The 20382-nt window shown below is 45.9% G+C and overlaps 1 long non-coding RNA gene and 1 other non-coding gene across 3 annotated transcripts; one reads left to right on the forward strand and one right to left on the reverse strand.

Annotated features, from left to right (window-relative positions):
- Positions 1-805: 805 nt before the first annotated feature.
- On the reverse strand, positions 806-878 carry TRNAK-UUU (transfer RNA lysine (anticodon UUU)). Its single transcript has one exon. It is a non-coding gene; the product is annotated as a tRNA-Lys (tRNA).
- A 3827-nt stretch (positions 879-4705) lies between these two features.
- LOC104975431 (uncharacterized) lies at positions 4706-11264 on the forward strand. Of its 2 annotated transcripts, XR_814234.4 has the most exons (3): positions 4752-6277; positions 10217-10375; positions 10524-11264. It is a non-coding gene; the product is annotated as an uncharacterized lncRNA (long non-coding RNA). The 2 variants fall into 2 exon arrangements; XR_009492205.1 differs by lacking the exon at positions 10217-10375 and having other exon boundaries at positions 4706-6277.
- The last annotated feature ends 9118 nt before the right edge of the window (positions 11265-20382 follow it).

A 20382-nucleotide genomic window follows, 5' to 3' on the forward strand; every position in this document is an offset into this window, starting at 1 on the left:
GAGGGAGATAATAAATATTTATTGTTTTAAGCTACAAAGTTTTAGGGTGATTTGTTACAATGTGATAGATGACCGGACTTCCCTGGTGTCTCAGTTGGTAAAGACTCCCCCTGCCAATGCAGGAGACATAAGAGAGGCATGTTCCATCCCTGGGCCAGGAAGATCCCCTGGAGGAGGGCATGGCAACCCACTCCGCTATTCTTGCCTGGATAATCTCATGAACAGAGGAGACTGGAGGGCTGCAGTCCATGGGGTTGCACAGAGTCAGACATGACTGAGGTGACAGACGACTAATGCAGGAGGTGATATTTGAGGTGGATCTTAAAGGATGAACTCACCAAGCAGAGACAAATTCATTCCAGCAATGCCACGAGCAAAGCGGTAGACGAGAAAGCGCAGGGCATGAATGGGGGACAGTCACCTGCTGTGGCTGAACGTGAGTTGGCTGGGAGGGGGGCCCGTTGGCTGTAAAGGTGGACCAGGCGGGCAAGGGCTGCTGTGTCAGGTTAGCCAGTGACTTCCCACCTTTAGGAGCCCCTTCTTCAAATAAGATCTTACAGAAGAGGCCAAGCTACAAAAAACGTAAAACGGAGCTCCCCTGGTTAGAGGTAGGTAGGGTAGGGGACGGAGCAGAAGGAGGTCTTGCCTTTCCTCCCCTGTTCCTATTTGCCTCTATGCACTTAGACCGGATCTGAAAGGATACTAGGTACAGTGCTGGCCTCCGTGCAGGAACCCAGTGGCTGAATGGCAGGGAGAATCACCTTTTTTTTTTTTTGGCCGTGCCGTGTGGCTTGTGGGATATTAATTCCCCCACCAGGGATTGAACCTGGATTCCCTGCAGTAAAAGTGCCGAGTCCTAACCACTGGACTATGAAGGAATTCCCAGGGAGAATCATTTTTTACTGTATTTTCTTTGAATTTTTTTCCTTGGCATTATTTGAATTTTAAATTGTGTGCATTATTCTATATCCAGAGAAGTACATATTTCCATGGAAGTATGGATACATAGATATTGTATATCCAGAGAAGTATGGATATATAGGTGCTCATTGTACTCTTATCTCTACTTTTCTGTACATTTGAATGTTTTATAATAAAAAACAAAAAATTTGGGGACTTCCCTGGTGGCTCAGACAGTAAGGAATCTGCCTGCAATGCAAGAGACCTAGGTTCAATCCCTAGGTTGGGAAGATCCCCTGGAGAAGGGAATAGCTACCCACACCAGTATTCTTGCCTGGAAAATTCCGTGGACAAAGGAGCCTAGCAGGCTACAGTCCAGAAAAGTCCCTCTGGCTGCCCTGTGGAAAACTGTTAGGAGACTAGGAGTTCGGTAGGAGCCTAGTCAATCTAGAGGCCACTTGGAAAGCTCTGGGTGTGTGACCTGGGACCCAAGGTAAAACATGTATTCCAGGAACACATCTGAGGTGGAACAGCCCAAACCCTAAAGACCACTGTTTTAACAAATATTTATCAAACATGAGCATGCATCATTGTGTTGAGAAATGGTGTATGAGGCGGGGCTTAATTCCAGCTCAGCCACTCTCTATCTGACCTCTCCATGCCTCAGCTTTCTCATCTGTAAAATGAGATTACTAATTACCTCCTATTTAAACAATTTTTAATACTTATTTATTTGTCTACATCAGGTTTTAGTTGCAGCAAATAGGATCTTTCACTGTGGTTTGCTGATTCACGTGCCCTGCCTTCGGCATGTGGGATCTTAGTTCCCCGACCAGGGGTCCAACCCACATCCCCTGCATTGGAAGGCAGATTCTTAACCGCTGGGCCATTAGGGAAGTACCCCAAAGTTTTTGTTTTTTATTATAAAATGTTCAAATGTACAGAAAAGTAGAGATAAGTATAATAAACACCCATATACCACTATCCCAGATTTAACCGTCTTTAATATTTTGCCATATTTGTTTCACTTAATTGTCATCTAATTGAATTTTTAAAGTAGAGCATAGACATCATCAAATTTTACCTCTAATGATTTGTTATGCCCCAAAATGACTTTTTTCTCCTACAGGAACCACAACGTTATTATCATATCTCACAAAAGTAACAATAATTCTTTACATCATCTAATCCTCAGTTCATATTGGCCTAAAGGTCACCAAAATGTATTTTACTGATCTCTTTTTTCAAATTGGGTTCCAGTCACGGTCAATAGACATTGTTCTCAGGGTCTTCCCATAAGGGTGAAATGAATCCATAATCATGAAGTTCTTAGACGGTTCCTGGGGTGGTAAGCGCTCTATGAATGTTGACACTTCTCAGCAGGCACCAGGGGCTGAGAACCAACTCCACAGAGCCCCAGGTCCCATGGGGGTGCAGACACTGTATCACAGTGGGAATAAGAGTGTCCAAAGACACAGCACTGAGGCCCAGAAGGCTCTCATGGTGAAGGATGGTGACCCCATGACTGAGCAGACAGCCCAGAGGGAGCCTCTGGCCTGGTGTCTGGAAAGTCCTGGCTGACCTCTAGAAGGAGACTTCTCTAGGATGGTGTCTCCCCAAGGGGAAGGGGAGGTCTACCTGGCTGAAAGCTTGTAGTAAATGAGGAGCCTCCAGGCTGCTTCTACCTGGGGTCCACAACCCTGCGTGAACTCAGCCCTTGGTGGAGGCATGTCTGGGTCCCTGGGAAGCCTCCAAACTGAGAGTTTTAGGGCAGACAGGTCCTGATGCTGCTGTGGAGAACACAGACGACCAGTGCCAGCTTGGACCTCATGGTTGGGGGAGGCGCTGAGCTATATTCAAGGGCCCTGACAGGAGAGGCTGCTCTGGGGAGAGCCCGTTGTAGAAATGAGCCTGTCCACCCCAGCTCTGGCCTCCCATCCTGACTGCTTGGGGACCTGATCACCCAGATCTCTTCTCCTCCTCCCCTGGGTGTGTACTGGATGAGGGGAAGGGGGTGGGTCATAGACTCCTTGCCATATGCATCTGTGGTACTCCCCTCTCCAATGCCACAGCCCACATGGTATTTTATGGGCCTCATCTTGCCCCTTCTGGCATGTTATCACTGCTCCTGAAACTTAAAAGGAGAGGATACCCAGAGAAGGATCTTGGTCCTTACCCACCACAGTGATTGGGTCAGAGGAAAACACGTGACCCTACCTGGGCCCATCCCAGACCATGAGGGTCAACTCTGGTCTCAGCCTAAAGCCAAGAGGTAAGAGAACCATTCATGCGTGAGAACAAGCAGGAGCTACAGGTGGCAACCTTGCCTCCATTCAGAGAAATCTTGGATAAGCAGAAAACCAAGGCGTTCCCTGGCAGGCCAGTGGTTAGGACACTGTTTCCACTGCAGGGGCACAGGTTGCATCCCTTTGTAGGGGAACTAAGATCTGTGCTGCGTGGCCAAAAGGAAAAAAAAAGACAACTAAAATGGGGAAAAGCCGGCCCTAGGGATGGAGCCGGTGGGATTTCTGAAACTTTGTTTAAGCACTGTGCTAACCAAAGGCCACTACACTTAATTTTTTCATGTATGCCAGCTAGAGGTAGCCACGTAGCCTGAGTTCCCCAGAAAGCAGAGCCTGAGGGGAAGGCTCTGGCTACTAGTTCAAAAGGGAGTGAAGTTCCAGAGAGTGGAAATCCTTGTCCCTTCACAGAGAGGTGGGTGAGGAGAAAACTGTCAACATGAGGGTACTTAATCTTCCAGGGCCATCCTCTCAAAAGCTACACAAATTTCATCTCAGGACGGTCCATGGAGGGTAAAAGGGCAAGAAGTTCTTCACTTCTCCCACCTCCCATTGGTCAGAGGTTTGCTTAACAACAGGGCATGAATGCCCCTGCTGCCCCCACTTCCAAGTTGTGGGGCTGTCCACTGGGCCAGGAGCTATTGGGACCTCTGGGAACACTGGAACTTACAATCTTGGGGGTTGGGGGAGGGCAGGAGTTAAACAAGTCACAGCAAGGCATTGAGTGTTCTAAAGACATAGAGCAGGATATTCTGGGCGGGGTCAGGAAAGGCCACCTAATGAAGAAGCGGCGAACCCGAATCTAGATCCAAAGGGGGAGCTGGAGTTAGCGAGGCCATGGGGATGGTGGTGAGAAAGAGCCATCCGGAAGCCCGGCATCCAGAAAGAGCTCCGCAGGCTTGAGGAACCAGAAGAAGCCCAGCGTCCCGCCACGTTTAGAGCCAGGCGGATCTGTAAGCATTTATAGAGCATCAAGTGTATACCGAGATGAGGCCCCCTACTGTTTCTTTTTTTTTTTTTTCCAGGAAACTGCCTTGTTCCTTCCTGCCACTACCAGGCGCCTTACCATGCCAACCACCTCCTTCCTAGATTGGACCACACCCCTCTGGCTGCAGTTGATTGTGCTAGAGGTGAACACTTCGCCAAGGCTGGACCAATGAGAGTCTTGACTCCTGGAGACGGGTGAGGTTGGGACAGGGTGATAAGGCTCTTGGTTCAGGACTGGCCAACTTACACCGCCACTCCGGACATGCTGCCAGCCAGGTTCTCAGCCAGGGAACCAGGAAGGAGTGAAAGGTACTTCTTCAAAGAGGAGGTGTTACTGAGGCAAGAGATGAGGAATAGCCAGAGAGCCTGATTCCTGTTAGGCCAAGCAGAGGCTGTACACCTACCCCGGGGCGCCTTGAAACAAAGACCCCCCCCCCCCCGCCCCCCGCCCTTACTTAACCTGTATTCAGTGTGTTTCTATCTTCTGCAATGAAACAAGTGCTAACTAGGGCTTCCCAGATGGCTCCGTGGTAAAGAATCTGCCTGCCGATGCAGGAGAGGCAGGTTCTCGATCTCTGGGTTGGGAAGATTCACTGGTGTGGGAAATGGCAACTCACTCCAGTATTCTTGCCTGGAAAATTCCATGGACAAAGGAGCCTGGTGTGCTACAGTGTATGAGGTCATGAAGAGTCAGATGCGACTGAGCACGCAAGAGCCCTAACTAATACTTTGCCAAGTGCTCGAGCTATTTAGATGCATAAATCCTGCAGGGTCTCTGCCCTAAGGAGGGTCATAAACCAGCAAGAGAGATGGACATATACACTAAACATTAACTACAGGGTGATAAGTGCTATAATAAGTTTGTTCAAGGCAAGGATGTTGTGCAGAGATAAATTAAGATAACAGATGTAAAAGCATTTTGAGAAAAAAAAGTGTTATGTACATCCCCTATAATCATACTTAGGAGAATCAATTGCATTTCTACTTTCAGTTCAATCAGGAACACAGCCACCCCACTTTCAGAATGATGCTGTTTTTATAAGGCAGGTGCTGGCCTGTGATCAGGCAATGAGTAAATTATCCAGGGTCTCATGCTTTCTCTTTCCTCATCTGTGTTTGGTGAATGGATGGAAAAAAATAACATTACAATTTCCCAAAGAGTATGGAAGCATTTGCAGTTCCAGCCATTGCTGCTGTGTCACAATCTTCTACCCTTTCTGCCCCGCCTACATCAACCTCTCCTTGACTCCAGGAAACTAAAAGGCTGCTGACTTAAATAAAATCTCGCCAGTGACTGAGAGGTTTGCTGACAGACATACCATTGCTATGATAATTACAGATGGTGGCATTACGTCTGGAGAAAAGGAGTGACCGCTTCTGCCTAAACAGTCGTCAAAATCATTCCATCCAAGGACGCTTGGCACATTAAAATAGATTACGAAAGAGCAATGCTATCTTACTGAGAAATACTTTCCCTCCACCTCCATCACAGGCAGGCAACCTGTTTGCTCCTGCTGAATTTTTGATGGTGGAGGTAACCACACAAGCACAGCGTAGAGGAGCCCTATGGTACGGGAACAGAGCAGGCTTTGGTATCACCTGTTCAGTTCAGTTCAGTCACTCAGTCCTTTCCGACTCTCTGCAACCCCATGAATCGCAGCACGCCAGGCCTCCCTGTCCATCACCAACTCCCGGAGTTCACTCAGACTCATGTCCATCAAGTCGGTGATGCCATCCAGCCATCTCATCCTCTGTCATCCCCTTCTCCTCCTGCCCCTAATCCCTCCCAGCATCAGAGTCTTTTCCAATGAGTCAACTCTTCGCATGAGGTGGCTAAAGTACTGGAGTTTCAGCTTTAGCATCACTCCTTCCAATGAACACCCAGGACTGATCTCCTTCAGAATGGACTGGTTGGATCTCCTTGCAGTTCAAGGGACTCTCAAGAGTCTTCTCCAACACCACAGTTCAAAAGCATCAATTCTTTGGTGCTCAGCTTACTTAGGTTCAAATTCCAACTCTGCTGATTGCCAGCTGTGAGATCTTCGGGAAATTACTTAACCTCTCTGAGCCTCAGTTTCCTCATTATTGAGGTAAGGAAAAGACACTGACAAAAGCTCGGCTGTGGAAGTGGATGGGTGGGAACGAGAACCAGGCAGAGAGAAGGGGGATGAGCACAAAATGGAGCGAAAATCTGTTTCTTCTCTTGTGGTTTTCAGGCTTTTTGTTTTTCTTTTGGTTTTGTGGCTTTCAAGATCTTAGTTCCCTGATCAGGAATCAAACCCATGCCCCCTGCAGTAGAAGCATAGAGTCCCAACCACTGGAATTCCTTGCTTCCTCTCTTGTATCTTGAAGGGAATTAGGTTTTCTGGGACAGACTCGTAGGTCAGAACTTCCCTTCGAGCTGAGCTGATCCACACTTAGGTATTAGAATCTGATCTATCACATTTCCTAAGAATGATGGGTTGCTAAAGATTCACATCATTTAACACTCAGTACTCTTTAGAATTATTTTCCCACATAAGTCATTCTAAAGTCGGGGGCATGATTCTCAGAAAACAAATTTTACAACCATTGTAGTCTTGTGGTTTCATTGGACCTTTGCTCTCTGTACCATTTCTATTATTGTGTGGAACGCTGGCACATAAACTGGGGCTTCCCAGGTGATGGCACCTCACACCAGTACTCTTGCCTGGAAAGTCCCATGGACGGGGGAGCCTGGTGGGCTGCCGTCTATGGGGTCGCACAGAGTCGGACACGACTGAAGCGACTTAGCAGCAGCAGCAGCAGGTGGCGCTAGTGGCACCTGCCTGCCAATTCAGGAGACACAGACGCGGGTTCAATCTCTGGGTCAGGAAGATCCCCTGGAGAAGCGAATGGCTACCCACTCCAGTATCCTTGCCTGGAGAATCCCATGGACAGAGGAGACTGGCAGGCTACAGTCCATGGGGACGCAAAGAGTCGGACACGACTGAAGCCATTTAGCACACGCGCACGCACACAGTGATTGGCCTTCTTCATAGCAATCTAGCTCAGCTAACCTTTCCACAAAAGTGATTACAACATCAATGTATTACAACATCAGCTTCAGCCCTTTTAAGACCACTTGAACCCAAAGTCCCAATACACCCGCACACACCGCCGTGGTTTCTACGCTGATAAAACAGACATGTTTGCTTACCCGTTGAAGTGGCGCCACCCTGTGGCCAAGTTATGAATGGTGTACAATCTCCAGTCCCATCAGTTTTGAAATGAAGGGATTCTTGGCTAATACTAATATTTTAATTGGGTGGGATTCTGTATTTCTACTACGGGACATAGAATCAGGCTTTACTCATATTCTTCCATTATTTCAGTTCAGTTCAGTCGCTCAGTCGTGTCCTACTCTTTGCGACTTCCACAATCCGAATTCACATCAAATGTAACCCTACTACAATCAATTTATTTAAACCTTTTAACTCCAGACTCAGGAGTTTCTATTAAAGTTTTTCCATCCAGAACATTTTTAGGAGGGCTACTATGTTTAGGGATTAAAACAACAGTGTGTGTGTGTGTGTGTGTGTTTGATACACTTGTCCTTCTGTGGGCATCCTGTCTATCTTAGAACAGCTCATGACTCTGAAGCCAATAGAAATTTAGTTTTCTCAGTATCTTACAGTTAGTGGTAGAACCAAGCCTGGATCTCCTTGTTACTAAGACCAATTCTGAGATGCTGTTTAAGTTTTCAGTGTTTCGCCTGCTAAAAATTATTTGTCTCGTGATGCTCCTTCTACTCCTCAGAATAAGTGAGAAATGTGCAGACTTCCAAATCAGACAGACCTAGGTCTATATGCCAGCTTCAGGAGCAGGGCAGCTCGGGAAGATGCTAAACCCATCTGAGTCTTGGTTTTCTCTGTCAAATAAAATTGAGGTAATAACATGCACATGTAAAAAACTGGTTAAATCTGAATAAGTTCTATAGATTTGTACCAACGTCAATATATTTCCTGATATCGTCCGTTAGTTACGTAAGACGTCACCATTAGGGGAAGCTGGCGGAGAGTACATGGAACGCTGTGTGCTGTTTTTCAACTTCTTGTGCGGTTATGATTATTTCTCAATGAAAACATTTTTTGGCATTTACGTAATGAACTGACAAAGATAGAATCTCCAAAATCTATTTTCAAGTGTGAGTGCTTTCCTAGTGAATCATGGGAGAAACGCTTATGTCATAATAGTGCTTGGTAGGGGTCAGGGGAAGTTCTATCGAATGCTACTCATGGTATGATTTATAACTATATTCTAGGAAAGGAAATTTATACCACAAAGGAGTGGAGGAACATACTTTGGAAAGTTAGTGGTATCCACACACATATGGTCAATTCAACAAAGGAGGCAAGACTATACAATGTAGAAGAGACAGTGTCTTTAGCAAGTGGTATTGGGAAAGTTGGACATCCCACACATAAATCAGTAAAGTTAGAACACTCCCTCACACCATACACACACAAAAAAATTCAAAATGGCTTAAAGACTTAAAGATAATACCATAAAGCTCCTAGAAGAAAACATAGGCAAAACACTTTCTAAGATAAGTCATAGCAATGTTCTCTTAGGTCAGTCTCCCAAGGCAATAAGAAATAAAATAAACAAATGGAATCTAATTCAACATATAAGTTTTGCACAGCAAAGGAAACAATAAATAAAATGAAAAGACAACCTATAGACAGGGAAAAAATATTTGCAAATGATGCGACTGACAAGGGCCTACTTTCCAAAATATACAAACAGCTCAGTAACAACAAAGCAAATGACCCAATGGAAAAATGGCAGAAGAGTTAAGCAGACATTTCTCTGAAGAAGGCATCTGATAGGCGCATGAAAAGATGCTCAACATTCCCTAATTATTAGAGAAATGCAAATTAAAACTACAATGAGGTGTCACCTCCAAACAGTCAGAATGACCATCATCAAAAAGTCTATAAGTCATAAATGCTGGAGAGGGTGTGGAGAAAAGGGAACCCTCTTATACTGTTGGTGAGAAGGTAATTGGGTACAGCCACTGTGGAAAACAGTATTGAGATTCCTCAGAAAACTAAAAATTGAGTTACCAAATTGCCCAGCAATCCCGCTCCTGGGCCCATATCTGGAGAAAACTTTAATTTAAAAAGATACATGCACCCTGGTGTTCACTGCAGTACTATTTACAATAGCCAAGATGTGGAAGTAGTAGCAACCTAAGTGTCCACTGACAACCGAACAGATAAAAAGAAAACGTGAGAGATACATAGGTGCAGGCATGCTCAGTCGTGTCCGACTCTTTGCGACCCCATGAACTATAGCCCGCCAGGCTCTTCTGTCCATGAGATTCTCCAGGCAAGGATACCAGAGTGGGTAGCCATTCTCTTCTCCAGAGGATGTTCCCAATCAGGGATGAATCTGTGTCTCCTGCATTGGAGGTGGATTCTTTTAGGGCCACCTGCCCCCTTATAGGGTCACCTGGGAAGCCCTATAATGGACTATTACTCAGCCATAAAAAAGAATGAAATAATACCATTTGCCACAACATGGATGGGCCCAGAGATGATCATACTAAGTGAGGCAAGTCACACAGAGAAAGACAAATATCATTGATATCACACTTGTATGTGAATTCTAAAAAATTATACAAAGGAACTTATTTGCTAAACAGAATCAGACTCACAGACATAGAAAACAAACTTCCAGTTACCAAAGGGGAAAAGGGCAGGGGAGGGATGCATTAGGAGTCTGGGATCAGCAGATACAAACTACGACATGTGAAACAGATGAACAGGATCTACTGTGTAGTACAGGGAAATATATTCAATATCTTGTAATGCACTGTAATGGAAAAGAACCAAAAAAAAGATATACATATGCATAACTGAATCACTCGACTGTACACCAGAAACTAACACAATATTGTAAATCAACTCTACTTCAAGTAAAAAAAAATTTTTTTAAGTTGGTGATGATTATCTCTGAGCTGTAGAAATTTGTTTGATTCCTACCCACTTTATTGTGTTTTCCAGATTTTTTATGATGAATCTGACTTTTCTAATCAAGGATAAGTATTTTTCAATTTTTTTTTTTTTTTGGCTGCACGACTTATGGGATCTTAGCTCTTCAACCAGAGGAACTTGGCAGTGAATGCACAGAGTCATAACCACTGGACCACCGGGGAATTCCTGGTAGGACACTTCATAGAAAGAAGAACAGATCGGAGCTGAACCAGAAAATCCAACATATGTGTTTGCCTGTCGCTCTGTAAAGTATTGTTCATGGAGAGTCAAAGCAGTCTTTATTATTTACTGTTTATTTTCCTTCTATTTTTTTCAGACCATACTCATTTCAGCCTTCTTGGGGAAATTTACAGCTCGAGTCTCCAGGAAGGACAGTGGAAAGGCAACCGTGTATCTTACGTTGTTACTCTGGCCAGGATTGCGACCAGCTTTCTGGAAGAGACTGCCTCCTCCTCAGATGTATAGGAGGTGTCTGCACGTGTGGCTGGAAACTCACCCCCACATCCTTCCACCTACTGGGCGCTTCCCAGGCTGTTTCTGCTGGTCAGCAGAGAGAATCTCCCGGGCTCATGCACATAGCCACTGAGCAATCCCTCTTTTTTTCCCCTATGGAATTCTGGGTGGTGCTTCTCAACTTGAGGTCCACAGGCATATTCCTGGGGGGTTATGAGTTCTACCAAACGTTTTGAATGTTCTGTTTTCACTTTTGGATCACCTAGATGACCACACCAGAACCAACTGCCGCTTCACCATGTTAAACCTGCTTTTCCATTTGGATTAAGGTCATGTTCATGGCAGATGAATCAGTGTGCTATATCATTGAAGACAAATGCTTCACCAGAGTTCAAAGAGAGAAAGATGGCAAGAGAATTGTGTGGTCTTACAAGATGATAGACTTTGCAGCTGTCATCTTCTTCCCATCCAACTTGCAACAATATGCATTAGCAGTTAAATGTAGTAAAAACAATAAAAGAATTTCATTAAATACTTTAAAAAATATTTTCTGATTATATTTGGCAGACTGCACAATTAAATTGATTGACTCATTAAAATAATAGATAGGTGGTTTAAAAGGAGTTTATTATTCAAAACAAAAAAAAAATCGACAGTGAAAATGTCAGTGACTCAAATAATGGTCCATTATCCAAAAAAAAAGTCAAGTTGAAAAAACATCTTTCTCCCAGTAAACCACACACCAGTGATTCACAGTAATCTAGTGTTGGTAAAACATCATCCATCACGTTGATTTAATGTTAATTCGAAGTTCATGACTTTTTGTTTGTATTTTTAAGTTTATTTTCGTTTAAAAGCTGGGGCAGCATATGAACTTTCTAAATAGGAAAATTTAACAGTTTTGTTTTTCTTCCCTGCTTTGGAAGGATTCAACACAGTCTAGGAAGGGAGTCTCCCCCCACCCCCACCCCAAGCACATCCCCTCGGGGCAAATATTTCTGAATATTTCCCTTCCCTTTCCAGTAGTAGATGAAGAATGAGTCCTTCCAGCCCTCAGGGCAAGGGAAACTAGTTTTTCAGTGGATAATGATTTAGTGTCCAGTTTTATTGGCCCATCAAGGCTCTACCAGGAAAGGGAGAGAGACTAGGGCTTTTGTGCAAAGGGATTAAGTGGGAAGGGCTGCGTGTGAAGCCCTATTGAGTCCCCGGGGCCTTGCTGGAACCTCACCAGCTTCTCCTGGGAGGTTCTGGATACAGACTCCTCTGTGGTCTGCACGCAGGACCGATCAGGTTCCCGGCAGGGACAACGCCCGGCAATGCCACAGGACTGTGTTCTGTCCATGATGACTATGCACTGCCGATGCCTCCCTGAAATGCTCCAGGACTCTGGAGGCCCCAAGGGCATGCCTGGCCACCCACAGGCAGGGCTTGGAAGAAGGTCCAGGGCTGTACTTAGTTGGGACATGACAAACTTGAGTGGAGGTTTGCAACCTGGAGCGATGATTAGAGATGATCCAAGCATCAATAAACTGCATCAGAAAACACCCCCCAGGAGGGGGCACTGCCCCACCACTGCGGGAACACAGCACAAGACACAAGGGAGCAGGCTCGGAGATGCTGGAGAAATCTGGAGGCTGGGACAAACCGCAGTTCCAAGACAACTCGGACAAGGGCTTCAAGCAGTAGAAAAGATACCCCTCCTCGCTTCCTCCCTGCCAACTTTTCTCTAGATGGGCTGGACCCATCAGAAAGTCAGCTGGCAAGGTCTGCAATGTGATTTTCAGAGTTCCATCCCCAGAGCGGGCAGATGGGTGGGCTTGGGACTGAGAAACACTAGGCTGGAGACCCCCAAGCCATGTTTAAGGCCAGGGAGGAGTTAACGGGATGAAATCCTGAGTCACAAGCCACAGAAGCCACTGACTGAAACTGAAAAGGAACCGACCAGAGGCTCACAGAACTGGCTTGAGAACCAAAATTAGAAATTGGCCCAGAAATACTGGTAGGATCACAGCCCAGAACCAGCCCAGAAAGGACACCCGCTGCCATCTAGCATCTTATGTTGCTGCCCTGGTGTGGTAGATTCTGTTATTTTCTTTTTTGGTTGTGCTGGGTCTTCATTGCTTCATGCAGACTTTCTCTAGTTGCAGAGAGCAGGGGGCTACTGCTTGGTTGCAGTGCGCAGACTTCTCATTGTTATGCAGCACAGGCTTCAGGCACATGAATTTTAGAAGCTCAGCATGCAGGCTATGCGCAGCTGCAGCATACAGGCTCAGCGGTTGTGGTGAAAGTGAAAGCAAAGTGTGAGTTGCTCAGGCATGTCCGACTCTTTGCGACCCCACGGACTGTAGCCCGCCAGACTCCTCTGTCCATGGGATTCTCCAGGGAAGAATACTGGAGTGGGTTGCCGTTCCCTTCTCCAGGGGATCCTCCCTACTCAGGGATCAAACCCGGTCTCCTGCATTGCAGGCAGATTCTTTACTGTTTGAGCCGGCAGAGAAGCTCTCAGTAGTTGCGGTACACAGGCTTAGTTGCTCCGTAGCATGTGGAATCTTCCCAGACCAGGAATTGAACCCATGTCCCCTGCATTGGCAGGTGGATTCTCATCCACTGTACCACCAGGGAAGTCCAATTCTGTTATTTGCCAGGAAGAATTCCTTCACCCCTCTTCCATCCTATGCCTGCCTGCCTTGCTGATTTGGGGCTTGGTTGTGTGACCTGCACTGACACACGGAATTTGGGAAAGGTGACTGTGTGCCCTTTCTGAGCAGTGTTTCTGCCCTGCTCTTGCGCTCCTGCCTTCTTGTACGAGAAGAGCCTACTCCAGGGAGCTGCTGTTCCTCCAGCCCAAGCTCTGGAAAAACATGGAGTACTCCTGATCCCAGCAAACATCTTGGAGCCCAGCCCGGGGGCTCCCGGGAGAAACCAGCCAAGGCACAGTCCAGCCACAGAACCATGAATGAGAAACCCATGTTTGGGGCTGTTGGAAACCACTGAGATTAGGTGGGGGGGGGTGGTACTTGTTGAGGCTTCCCTGGTGGCTCAGACAGTAAAGAATCTGCCTGCAATGCAGGAGACCTGGGTTCAATCCCTGGGTTGGGAAGATCCCCTACCCATGGAGGAGGGCATGGCAACCCACTCCAGTATTCTTGCCTGGAGACTCCCCATGGACAGAGGAGCCTGGTGGGCTACAGTCCATGGGGTCACAAAAGGTCGGACATGACTGAGGGACTAAGCACCAGTACTCGGTACCCACGCCTTTGTGCTTGCTCACTTGCTCAGTCGTGTTCAACTCTTTTTGATCCCATGGACTGTAGCCCACCAGGGTCCTCTGTCCATGGAATTTCCCAGGCAAGAATACTGGAGTAGGTTGCCATTTCCTCCTCCAGGGGATCTTCCCGACCTAGGGATCAAATCTGCATCTCCTGCATTGGCAGGTGGATTCTTTACCACTGAGCCACCTGGGAAGCCCAATATATGTTACCTATAAAGAAAGTGAAAGTGAAGTCACTCAGTCGTGTCCGACTCTTTGCAACCCCATGGGCTGTAGCCTACCAGGCTCCTCTGTCCATGGGATTTTCCAGGCAATAGTCCTGGAGTGGATTGCCATTTCCTTCTCCAGGGGATCTTCCCAATCCAGGGATCGAACCTGGGTCTCCCGCATTGGAGACAGACACTTTACCGTCTGAGCCAGCAAGGCTGACAAATACACATGACCAGCTAGAAGAATTTCTCTTCCTGTGATTCTTTACGAAAGAACTCCAGCTCCAGATACAAAATCCTCTGCGGGGGTGTCCACTGGCAAAGCCCAGTCCACACACGTGAGTGTGCCTGACAGGGAGACTGGGAAAGTGTGTATCAGGTGTTCTCAGACTATAAAAGTGGGTGGGTTCCACATCTTTTGCATTCTCATCAGACTCAGGGTCAGGGCTCTGAACTGAATAGGGTCTTCCAAGGATTCATGTTCACCTGGAACCACAGAATGTGATCTTATTTGAAATAGCAATTTTGCAGATATAAAGGAAAAGGGGGTGAGAGAGGATGAGATAGTTGGAAGGCATCATCAACTCAATGGACATGAGTTTGAGAAAATTCTGGGAGATACTGAAGGGTAGGGAAGCCTGGCGTGCTGCAGTCCATGGGGTCGCAAAGAGTTGGACACGACTTAGTGACTGAACAACAACCAGAAGATGTAATTGGTTAGAATAAGGTCATACTGGATTAGTGTGGGCCCTGATCCAATGACTGGTGCTCTTCTAAGAAAAGAAAACTGAGAAATACATGGAAAGAAAGCCATGTGATGACAGAGGCAGAGACTGGGTGATGCGTCTACAAGCAAGGACTGCTGAAGATTGCTGGACACCACCAGAAGCTACATGGAGGCATGGGGCTTCCCTGGTGGCTCAGTGGTAAAGAATCCCCAGGAGACACGGGTTCGATTCCTGGTCCGGGAAGATCCCACAAGCTGTGGAGCAACTAAGCCCAACTAAGCCACACCTACCGAGCCAGTGCTCTAGGCCTGAGAACGGCAACTACTGAAGTCCATGCACCCTGGAGCCCGTGCTCCACAGCAAGAGAGGCCCACGCACCACAGCTAGAGAGCAGCCCTCACTTTGCGAAACCAGAGAAAGCCCACACAGCACCAAAGACCCAGCACAACCAAAAATAAAAATAAATGCAATTATTTTTTTAAAAAAGAGAGAGTGCAGCGTGCAACTGATCCTTCTCTGGAGCCTTCAGAGAGCTGGCGGTACAGCCTCCTTGCTTTTGACTTTTCGCCTCCAGACTGTGAGACAATCCATTTCTGTTGTTTTAGGACATTGTTCCAGCTGTCCTGGGAAACTAAGTGAAGTGAAAGTCACTCAGTCATGTCTGACTCTTTGTGACCCCATGGACTATACAATCCATGGAATTCTCCAGGCCAGAATACTGGAGTGGGTAGCCTTTCCCTTCTCCAGGGGATCTTCCCAACCCAGGGATCGAACTCAGGTCTCCTGCATTGCGGGCGGATTCTTTACCAACTGAGCCACAAGGGAAGCCCAAGAATACTGGAGTGGGTAGCCTATTCCTTCTCCGGTGGATCTTCCTGACCCAGGAATCAAACCAGGGTCTCCTGCATTGCAGGAGGATTCTTTACTAACTGAGCTTTCAGGGAATGCAGTGGGCAAATCCTCATACAGGAAGGAGGTACAAGGCTCCCCACCAAAGGTGAATCCGTTTGTCTCATACTTATCTCAGTAATACTCTGAAACAAGAATTCAAGCAGAGAATTCTTCAGTCTTTTTGCTTTAGAAGTACTTTGTATGTCAGCTTAAGGGAGTGTTGCAGGGCATCCACGGGGCACCATGGCCCCTGCAGAAAGAATTCAGTATTTTGGGTCCCTGCCTTCTCCTGGATCTCATTTGATCCAAAGATAACTTTGCATGGATAGGGTTATTCAAAAGTCTGGGAGGAAAACATGTCTCTATCAAAAGTCTGTATTTCAGAGTACAGGGGTTGCTGTGGGAATGAAACGCCAAGGGCTGCAGTCTGACATCTGAGGCTAAAACAACTCCACTAGACTCCAAGTCACATCTGCAGCCTTTCTAGCAAAGACCAGTGCCACCCCTTAGACTCTCTACAGGCCATGCTGAGATAGTCTGGGGAATATAAAAGTGTTTCTTATATGTCTTCTAACATGGGAGATTCAACAAGGCCATGGCATGGAAAAAGGGAGGGGCACTTTAGGAAAATTCAGAGGCTTCATGTTGACATATGGCAAAAACCATCACAATATTGTAATCATCTTCCAATTAAAATAAATATTTTTAAAAATAATTTAAAAAAATAGACTTTAGAGGCATAACAACCAAGGGTTGTATATAGTCTTGTCTGGGGCTCTGATTCACATTTCAAGGAAGCGCACCTGGAAAGGCCTGGCAGACAAAATGCTGTGTTCTGGCAGATACCAGCCACCACCTGCCCGTGGGTCCCTGACCTCAGTGTCACTGGCCAGACAAGGGCGTGAGGAGACTTCAGGTGATTCTAGGTCCCCAGCCTCAGGGTCTTTCTGCCGAGGGCCCAGACATCATGTAAAAGAGACAGGCCATACCTGCTCAGCCCTGTCTGAGTTCCCGACCCATGGAAACGGAGAAAGATAATATGTGATCTTTATTGTTTCAAGCCACTAGTTTTGAGGTGATTAATTAGGCAGGAATAGATCATCGTGGTAAAAGTAATACAGCCATGGAATAAGAACAGAAAATGAATAAAAATGGAATAATCACACAATATGGGTGAATGAGAAGAAAGTAATGCGATATAACTGAATTTAAAATTCAACAGGCACAACATTGGAAATCGACTATTTGTTGTTTTACTTGCTCAGTGTCCGATTCTTCTGTGAGCGCATGAACTGCAGCCCGCCAGGCTCCTCTGTCCATTAGATTACCTAGGCAAGAATACTAGAGTGGGTAGCCATTCATTCCCTTCTCCAGGGGATCTTCCCAGCCCAGGGATTGAACTTGCGTTGGCAAGCGAGTTCTTGACCACTGAGCCGACAACGGTGTGCTGTGCTTAGTTGCTCAGTCACGTCTTTGCACCTCCAAGGACTGTAGTCCACCAGGTTCCTCTGTCCATGAGGATTTTCCAGGCATGCCATGCCTTCCTCCAGGGGATCTGCCCAACCTAGGAATCAAACTGGGGTCTCCTGCATTGCAGGCGTATTCTTTACCAACTGAGCTACTAGGGAAGACTCGCCACCAACTACACGTCAATCTTAAAATTTAATTTTTAAAATAAAGGATAAAGAAAAATTCATCAGAAAGGCCGGCAGAGGGTGCAGAGGAGCTGGAGTTCATTTTTCCGCGGCTTCTCTCGGGTCACGTGCTCACTTTGCACGAATGTGACTCGCTGGTTAGTTCAAGTCTGGGTCACGCATCCACCCCTAGACTATGGCTAAGCTATGGCGGAGAGAATCCCCAAGCAAAACCCGGGCTATGGCTGGAAGAAGAGAGAGCAAATGCGGTACAGAAGTCCTGAGGGACATGCACGTTTCTTCTGTCTCTCTGCTTTCCCAAACCGGGAGCAGTCACTTAGAGAAGCCTGTCCTTGGAGCATCCGAGGCTTGGCCATCCCTGCACGGGAAGACTCCGCTCCTGCCGACTGGGCCTGGCACGTCCGCTCCCTGCGGAAAAGCTGTTTAGCTTCTGCTGTGCTTAATGCATTACCCATTACTATGAAAAATAAGAATGTAGGGTTGGCCTCTTGGAGTTTAGCATCTTATGCTTTTTTGAGGTTCTAGTTTACTCATTTACAAATCTGTAAACATTACACCAATAGGAAGTATTGACTGGAAAAAAAGCAGAAACTTCATTTTTGGAACAAGGATAATTCTGCGCCCCAAAGACAACTACTGTTAACATTTTGATGTGTGCTTTGCTGGATTTTTTCTTCACAAATATATTTGTGTGTGTTTGTCAACACAAAAATGAGATCGTTCCATAAATACTGTGGTACTCGACTTTTTTTCACTCAGTAGGCTGTAAATCTATTTGTATATCAAAAAATATTCTTCTGTTTGGCTGAACCATATGAATTACCAAAATTTAACCAGTTTTGAACTACAAAAACAACAATTGCTTATGGCTTCACCCAGTACAATTGTGTTTTAATCGCTGCAGATTCTGTAGCCCTTTGTACATGGCTTAATGTACTCAACTTGGTGCTAATAGTAAAGAACCCACCTGCCAATGCAGGAGACATAAGAGACGTGGGTTCAATCCCTGGGTCTGGAAGATCCCCTGGAGGAGGAAACGACAACCCACTCCAGTATTCTTGCCTGGAGAATCCCCATGGACAGAGGAGCCTGGCAGGCTACAGTTCATGGGATCACAAAGAATCAGACACGACTGAAGCTACTGAGCACCCACACATGCACATCACTTTTTATTGATGCATTTAGTTTCCAATTTTTTTCACAATGATTAAAAATTATTGCAATGGAAAACCATTCTTTGGGGCCATTCTTAGTATCTTAGGATACATTTCTATAAATGGAATACATTAGGTTAAAGGAGTGCACATTTTATTATTTTTTAAGTTAGCTTTTATTGGAGCATAGTCGATTTACAATGTTGTGTTAGTTTCAGGTGTGCAACAGAGTGAATCAGTTATATATATGCATATATCCACTCTTTTTTATTTTTTATAAAATAATATTACTTCTCTCTCTCTCTTTTTTTTTTTTTTGGCCATACCCCTGGGCATGCTACTTGATCTTACGTCCCTGACCAGGGATCAACCTGTGACTCCTCCAATGGAAGCGTGGAGTCTTAACCACTGGGGCCACCAGGAAAGTCCCTCCACTCCTTTTTGGATTCTTTTCCCATAATCATCATCACACAGTACTGAGTAGAGTCCCCTGAGCTATACAGTGGGTTGTTTTTAGTTATTTATTTTATATATGGTAGTGTGTATATGTCAATCCCAATCTACCAATTTATCCCTAACTACAAAAGAATGCACATTTTATTTTATTTATTTATTCTAAGAATGCACATTTTAAAAGCTTTTTTTTTTGGACTTTACTGGTGGTCCAGTGGTTAAGGCTCTGAGCTTCCATTGCAAAGGGGTGTGGGTTACATCCTTGGTTGGGGAACCAAGATCCCACCTGTTGCTTGAGACAAAAAAGAAAAGTGCTTTCGCTGCGTACTGAAGGAATAGTATCTGAGAAGCCAAAGCTTGTGGGACAAAGTCTCCTCTCCACTCCCAGGAGGATGGGAGTGTTAGGGGCCCTGGAGGATATTGCTTCTCCCTAAAGGGAGGAAGGTGAGATCAGAAGGAAATCAGAGACAGGGAAGCAGCTGGGTATTTACTGCTTGAAGTAGAAAGAGACTGAGGAGGCAATTATGCTTGTAACTCTAAAATGCTGAACATACGCTGCTTGTAAAACCTAAGAGGACCCATGGCAGGCTTTAGAAGGGACAAAGAACAAATCTGTTTATTACTCTGATACATGAAAGAGTTAAATTGGAGACAAGCAATGTCATGGAGGATCTTTTTTTTTTAACTTGGGTCTAATAGAGGAATTGTATCATTTAAAGGGAAAGTACAAAGGAGAAGTAACGAAAGTGTAGACTCTGTAAAACAAACACACACAAAAACCAACCAGTAGCTGTCATCGCCTCTTCAGTGGCCCCCAGTAGTCTCACCTCTTAGAGTTCACACCTTTGTGCCATCTCGTCTCCTTGAAAATGGGCTAGAGTTACTACCTTGCTTCTAATGAGTAGAATTTGACAGAAGTAATAGGGTGCCACTTTGGAGATAAAAAAAAGACTGTGGCTTCTGTCTTGGGTGTTGTCTCTTTTGAATCGCCTGCTTCTGTGGAAATGGTGGACATCAGCTACTGTGTCACAGGCAGCTGTGTGATGAGCATGGGTGAGCCTGGAAGATTTCCCAGGCAACGACCACAGCCCTGACCAACACCTCTGTCAGACAGCCAGAGCCTCCCAGTCGCTCCCAGGTTCTTCATCCACCGATCAGCTGTTTTCAGCCTCTAAATCTGGGGGCAATTAGTTGTGCAACAAAGGAGAACAAATACAACAGCTGCTTCCTGAGCCCTTACTATGCATCAGGTACAGTTCCCTGCACGTAACATTGTGAGTCTTGACACTGACTCTGAGAGAGTGCCATAATTATGTTTCAGTTGAAGAACCTGAAGTCCAGGAAAGCGTTAGTAAACTTGC

Source organism: Bos taurus, chromosome 21 (genome assembly GCF_002263795.3).
Source record: "Bos taurus isolate L1 Dominette 01449 registration number 42190680 breed Hereford chromosome 21, ARS-UCD2.0, whole genome shotgun sequence".
Taxonomy (NCBI): Eukaryota; Metazoa; Chordata; class Mammalia; order Artiodactyla; family Bovidae; genus Bos; species Bos taurus.